Source organism: Patagioenas fasciata, chromosome 1, assembly GCF_037038585.1.
Source record: "Patagioenas fasciata isolate bPatFas1 chromosome 1, bPatFas1.hap1, whole genome shotgun sequence".
Taxonomy (NCBI): domain Eukaryota; kingdom Metazoa; phylum Chordata; class Aves; order Columbiformes; family Columbidae; genus Patagioenas; species Patagioenas fasciata.
In genome coordinates, this window is record NC_092520.1 from 121,075,166 (window position 1) to 121,081,419 (window position 6,254).

The window sequence follows — 6,254 nt, forward strand, 5'->3', positions numbered from 1 at the left end:
GCATCATTTAAGTGCAAAACCCAGCCCTTACAACCAGCACACTTCCTGCTCCACATTAATTTTCTTGTCTACATCATGCGTTAAGGGTGGCTTGTCAGACGTAGGATCGTTCTGGGTTGCAAAGATAATTTAGGGAATTTTCAGCACACATTGACATTTATTTTTCCTGCTAAAACAGACAGTTAGAGGTCACCTTACATTCAAGGTTGCCCTACACTTCGGTAAATAAGGTACTGTCTGAAAAAGAAAAAAACAACAGCTAATTAAAACTGCAGGCAGTTTTCTACTGAAGAGCCTATTTTCAGTTTGATCAGCATGATGGCCTCCCAGGACAGATAACATATACTACTTGGTATTTACATTGGGATCTTCCCTTCCTCCTGAAATTACTGAAAACTTGACATGTCTACAACATTCTCTGCAGTTTTTGAAAATTATTTACAGATGACAGGAAGGGATCTGATGGTCTCTCATATTTGAGTCTTTTCCAGTTAAAGAATTCAGGCAGCTTCAAAACTTTAGCTGTATCTGATTAGTCAAAAGAAGCCCATGACCAGAAGTTATTCAGCAGTCAAGCAAAAAAAGTGGTGGGACAATGGAGATACAGAAAATCAACAGAGGAAGATGAGCAGAAAGTACAACTTTGTGAACACTCAGAAGAAAAGTCTTTCTCCCTATTGTAGATAGTAGCCTTTCCTCCACTTCAACTAGTTGTATTTAAGTGATTTCTTTTATAATTTTTAACATACAGGTGGCTTTGTTCTTCATTCCTGGCTTTATCAGAAGGGAACAGATTGGAGAATTGAAACATGCATATATCAGCTCTTCAGCAACACGAAGCACTTAGCTGCTTATTGGTTTTATACAGTACTCTGCAGAAGTGTCTAGTAGCTAGAAGAATGAGTAAGAGGCACAGTCTATGATTGATCTCTTCATCACTATAGGAAATAAGCATTTTTATTAGTTGGGTTTTTTTTTCCCCTTATATAACCTGGGTTCCTCTGTCTCTTTTGTCAGAGACTTTTACTGATAAGAAAAAGTTGACAGTATGCTAGGTAAGAAGAAGGCACTTGGATTACCAGGTATGATGGGATCAGAGCTGTATCATCTGCTGGATCATCAGCTGCCAAAGGACCATCTCACCTTTCTGCAAAAGGAAAGCACTGGAGTCACGCCACAGGGATGGGAGGCGCAGCGTCGCACTCCCAAAGGAATGGCAGATGGCTGGACAGATCTCAGATATCTTTGGCAACAGAGGATCAATAATTCTCACCCTCAGAATGATGGGGAAAAAACCAAACCAAACCAAACCAAAAAAACAAAACAAAAACAACTGGCCTTCCTTCAGCAAGAAAGAGACAGGCACAGATAGAAGGGTTTCAGCCACGTGTCCACTATTTCTATTCATGAGCCCAGAAGGCCTTGCTTACTAAGCAGTTTCCCCTTCAGGGAAACAAAAAGGCAGAACCTTCTGCACAGAGCCTGTTAGACCACACTCACTGTTCAGAGCCATCTGATACCCTGGGAGTAAGAGAAAGTATTCAAATATCTGAAACCATCAGAGTGAGGACTGTACAAGCGAACAACTAAGTTATCAGGTGATGGCACATGCTATAATTGCTAGATAGTATGGAAATAACATTCAGCAGCTGTTATTTTAAAAGCATTACTAACTCTAGTTACCCCATAGGCATAAATTAATAAAAAAGCTGTCTACTGCCTACAAATCTGAAATCACAAGCCATGGGCCTCAGAAACTACTTTTGTCCTAAATGTCTGCATTTTATCATGGTGGTAGATATAACCATAAATAAAATGAACTAAACCATTGATTTGTTTGGTAACTAAAACAAATTTCCCGATCAATATGGTCCTCAAAGTATGAGTAAATGTGGACTGATGACAAGTGAGTCACAGAAATAATAAAATAATCCTGTTTATCTTTACACGTCAGCTGTTATGCCATATAAAAGTCATTCCACATTACAGAGTTTATAAAGTTAAATGAGATTGTACTGGTAAGGTAAAGAATTATTCTAGGCCTTTTCTTTCTGTGAAGAAGTAAAAAAGGAGAACAAAAAACTATTAGGTACAATTCTAATGCTAATCTTCACAAAAACATCAGTTTTACTCGAGACAAAGTCTTAAACAAATGATTTATTGTAAAGGTATTGGTAACCCAGTTGGATCAGTGCCTTATATTACCCTACTAATCTCTGACCACACAGCAACCATAAATCAAACTGGCAGAGGTTTGAGTCAATATTCTTTAACTCTGATAACGAGGAAAGATGGTTTGACAAGCTGCCTCGGTTGCTGTTGGTTTACTGAGAAAAACGTATTAGCACCAAGCCTGGTTACCTGAAAGCACGACTACGCAGGTCCAGCTCCAAGCCCAAGGGCCAGATTGAGGTTCAAAAGAGTCTTGCGAGTCTCTCATCATTGCCTTGACTTGACTTAGGCCTTCCTCTGCACAAAAACCATGCGCAGCTTTAACTCGACAATTACCTTTCCAGCAGCTCAACTGCCTCATGGTTGCAGCCCCCAGTCCCTGCTGTCTCCTGGACAGGTGAGGGAATAAGTAGCTAAACTTATTAAGCCAGACAGCACCTCCTCCAGAACATGGAACTGTATTTTATTAAAAAAACACGCTCTACAGCTTTATACTTCAATTGCAGCCTCTGAGCCAGCAGCAGTAAAGGCAGGCAATGCTGTTCTTTGTGCTGGGCACATTACTGTCTTTCGCTGGTAGCCATTGAGTGCTGTGCACCTGTGTAGTGGGCTCAAAACAGAAAAAACTTTTCTTCTAAGAAGAAATTTGTGAGCTTTGAGTAGGAGGACTTTCCAGTCACTGAGCTGATGCTCCCTGAGGGTAAAGGGAAAGCAGGACAGCAACTTAGAGGTGCTTCTGCACGGCAAGGCCAAAGCCTTTTGCCACAATTTTTAATATGCAGGCTGTGTCTTTTGCGAAGCAGACACTTATAAAGCTTTCGTTGAAGTGTAAAAAGGCAAAAAGCAGAAACGTGGCTCCTTGGAAATGTCAAATAAAGAGCAAACTGAAAAGCAGCAATAGGGCAACCTCCACAGAGGCGGTTATTTGCATTAAGGAAGCTTTTGCTGGGGGTTTCCCTCTGCCTTCTGGTCAGAAAATGGTTCAAGTAAAGCAGAACTTTGTCTACTGAATTCAGAATGAGCAGTACATGGAGACCGTGTATCCTGGAGGAGGTCATCAGAAACTCTCGTATTAACATTTACTTTTAAAAGAGTTCACACAAACACAAGTCCTAGTTTGTTAGCTGATGAATATAATGTCACTGATAATGCCGTGGACAGGCTACCAAACAAGCTATAAGCATGGAGACAGAAATTTACGATCTTTTTTTAAAGATATCAGCTGTGAAACCCCAGCCTCAGTGTGAGTCATTTAGACCAGATGCAGCATTTCAAGGAATCATTTCTAGTGAGCGACTAGATAGTTGGAGGAGGCCCAAGTGCAAAGCATTCGTAGGCATCCCATGGGTCAGACAAAAGAAGCTGTTTCTTAAGGGGACCCTGGGCCAGATGGTATTTCCAGATGATGTGGAGACAAAGGCCAAAGGAGGTGGAGTTGCCCAAAGGAAGGGAAGTCTCTTCCAGGAAAGCAGGAGCTGCAGAGATGTCAGCACAAAACAACTGACCGGAGCAACAGATGCAAAGACCTGTCCAGGCACCTGCTGCTCTTCACAGAAATCAACAGCTGAAAAGGGTCATGATTTGGCAAAAATACGATCCATAAAAAATATTTAGAAGCTGAAGGAGAAGAAAATGTACTGCTAAAATAACACCAAGAGCTACTAAAAAGAAATTAATCTCCCATCAAGTTTGGTGTGTCTGAAAACTCAGTGGACTATATTGTGTGATCAGTATTTCTATAGCTATTATACTGAGAGTTGCCTTCATCTAGGGACCCTGGAGGTGTTCTGGGCTACTGAAGTGAGTAAATGTGCAGAACTGAACCCCTCCACAGAAAGCTGGCAGGAACTGACATGGCTCCGGGGAGTTCTTCAGGCTTCAGATGCTTCTAGAATGAGTACAGAGTGACAAAGATTAATTGATTCCTGTGATAGCTCTAAACTAGGTCATTGTGCAATAGTACACCTCAGTGAACCTGTGTGAGTATTTGAAACTACAGCTGTGCTGTCAGGTTTTTTCCTTGTCAGGATGCACCCTCACATGGCATCAAAAGTTGAGCTCTAAGCAAGAACAAAAAACGTGATTGACATTACCAGACCCTAAGGATAATATCAAAACATTTCACAGCATGTCATGGCCAAGAAGTGTGAAATATCCCACTTTTTCTGGAAATCAGGGAAACTTTCACAGAAGATGAATAGAAGCTAATGCTCTAATACAACCCTTAAATTTGCAAGGATTTAAGCAATGCAGCTGGGTGTACTGTCAGGTGACGTACCACAGCGTGCCCTTGAACCTTTTTTTTTTTCTTGTCACAGTGTATAACTGTGAGGGGTTACACTGGGTGGTGGAAAATGGCCTGACTGCATCCACATCATCTTGAACTTCCCGTACTGCAACTATTAAAGGAAAAAAAAAAAAACCTCAACAACTTCCCCAATGACTGAGTCAAAGCTTTGCAATAACTATGAGAAATGCAATTCAAAATAGCGGCACAATTTCCTGCAATCAAGAGCGTAATGTCTTATTGGTTTTGACTGCGAGTCTGGGTCATCCAATTACATTGACATTGACAAATTAAGACAGAGCACAAACCACTGCAAGTTCTGCTAAGTACCTTTCATATCATAGAATCATAGAATGTCCTGAGTTGGAAGGGACCCACAAGGATCATCGAGTCCAACTCCTGTCCCTGCATAGGACAACCCCACAGTTCACATCATGTGTCTGAGGGTGTTGTCCAGTCTCTTCTTGAACATGGTCAGGCTTGGGGCCGTGACACCTCCCTGGGGAGTCTGTTCCAGTGCTCCACCACCCTCTGGGGGAAGAACCTTTTCCTTATGTCCAACCTAAACCTCCCCTAGCACATCTTCCTGACATTCCCTTGGGTTCTGTCATTGGTCACCAGAGAGAAGAGATCAGCACCTGCCCCTCCTCCTCCCCTTGTGAGGTCTCCCCTCAGTCTCCTCTTCTCCAGGCTGTACAAGCCAAGTGATTTTTGCCACACCTCATACAGCTTCCCCTGCAAATCTTGTAGCCCTCTTCTGGACACTCTCCAGTAGCTTTATATCCTTTCTATCCTGTAGCTCCCAGAGCTGCACACAGTGCTCCAGGTGAGGCCGCACCAGTGCAGAGCAGAGCGGGACAATCACCTCCTTCGCCCAGCTGGCAATGCTGTGCTGGATGCACCCAGGGCACGGGTGGCCCTCTTGGCTGCCAGGGCACACTGTTGGCTCATGTGCAACTTGCCATCAACCAGAACCCCCAGATCCCTCTCTGCAGAGCTGCTCTCCAGCCTCTTGTTTCCCAGGCTGTACGGACAGCCAGGGTTGCCGTGTCCCAGGTGCAAAATCTGGCACTTGCTTTTGTTGAACTTCATGTGGTCGGTAATTGTTCAGTTCCCCACTTTGACCAGATCCCTTTGCAGGGCCTCTCTGCCCTTGAGAGTGTCAACAGCTCCTCCAAATTTTGTGTCATCAGCATATGCATACACCAGAGATAGTTCAAAGGATTATAAATGATCTAACTCAAGACATGAAAACTCACAGGAGGAAGATAAAGCTCAGGTTTGTGAAGCTTTTTTAGAAGATTAGTTAAGAAAGTTTAACTCACTGAGGATGTCATTGACTTCTGCACTGAAGCCTTCAAGAGACAAATTGTATGCCATGGATGTGCCTGTTTGGCAGAACAAACATTTTTGTGTCACTAATAATCTAGAATGAAGAATGTAGGATATCACCCAGACTTGAGCAGGCAATCTCATGCTGGAGCCTGCAAGGACTGCTGGGCTTCCTGAAACCATGGAGATCACGGCTGTGATCAAACTGCTAATGTTTTCAAATTCTTGCTACACAAAATAGAGAAAAGTTGCAGAGAGTGCCTGGTGGTAATGCTGTATGGTTGTCTTAGTGGGAAATTGCTGTGTTTGCATTATGTTACACCTTTTGTGTTTCATGGGTGAGGAGAGGCAAATGGAAGTCGTACCAGAGCTTTTACTCAGAGTGCTCCTCTAAGTCTCAGACTTCTATGTGAATGATAAAACAACCAGGCAGAAGACAGCTTTAAACAGATAAAACTATGCC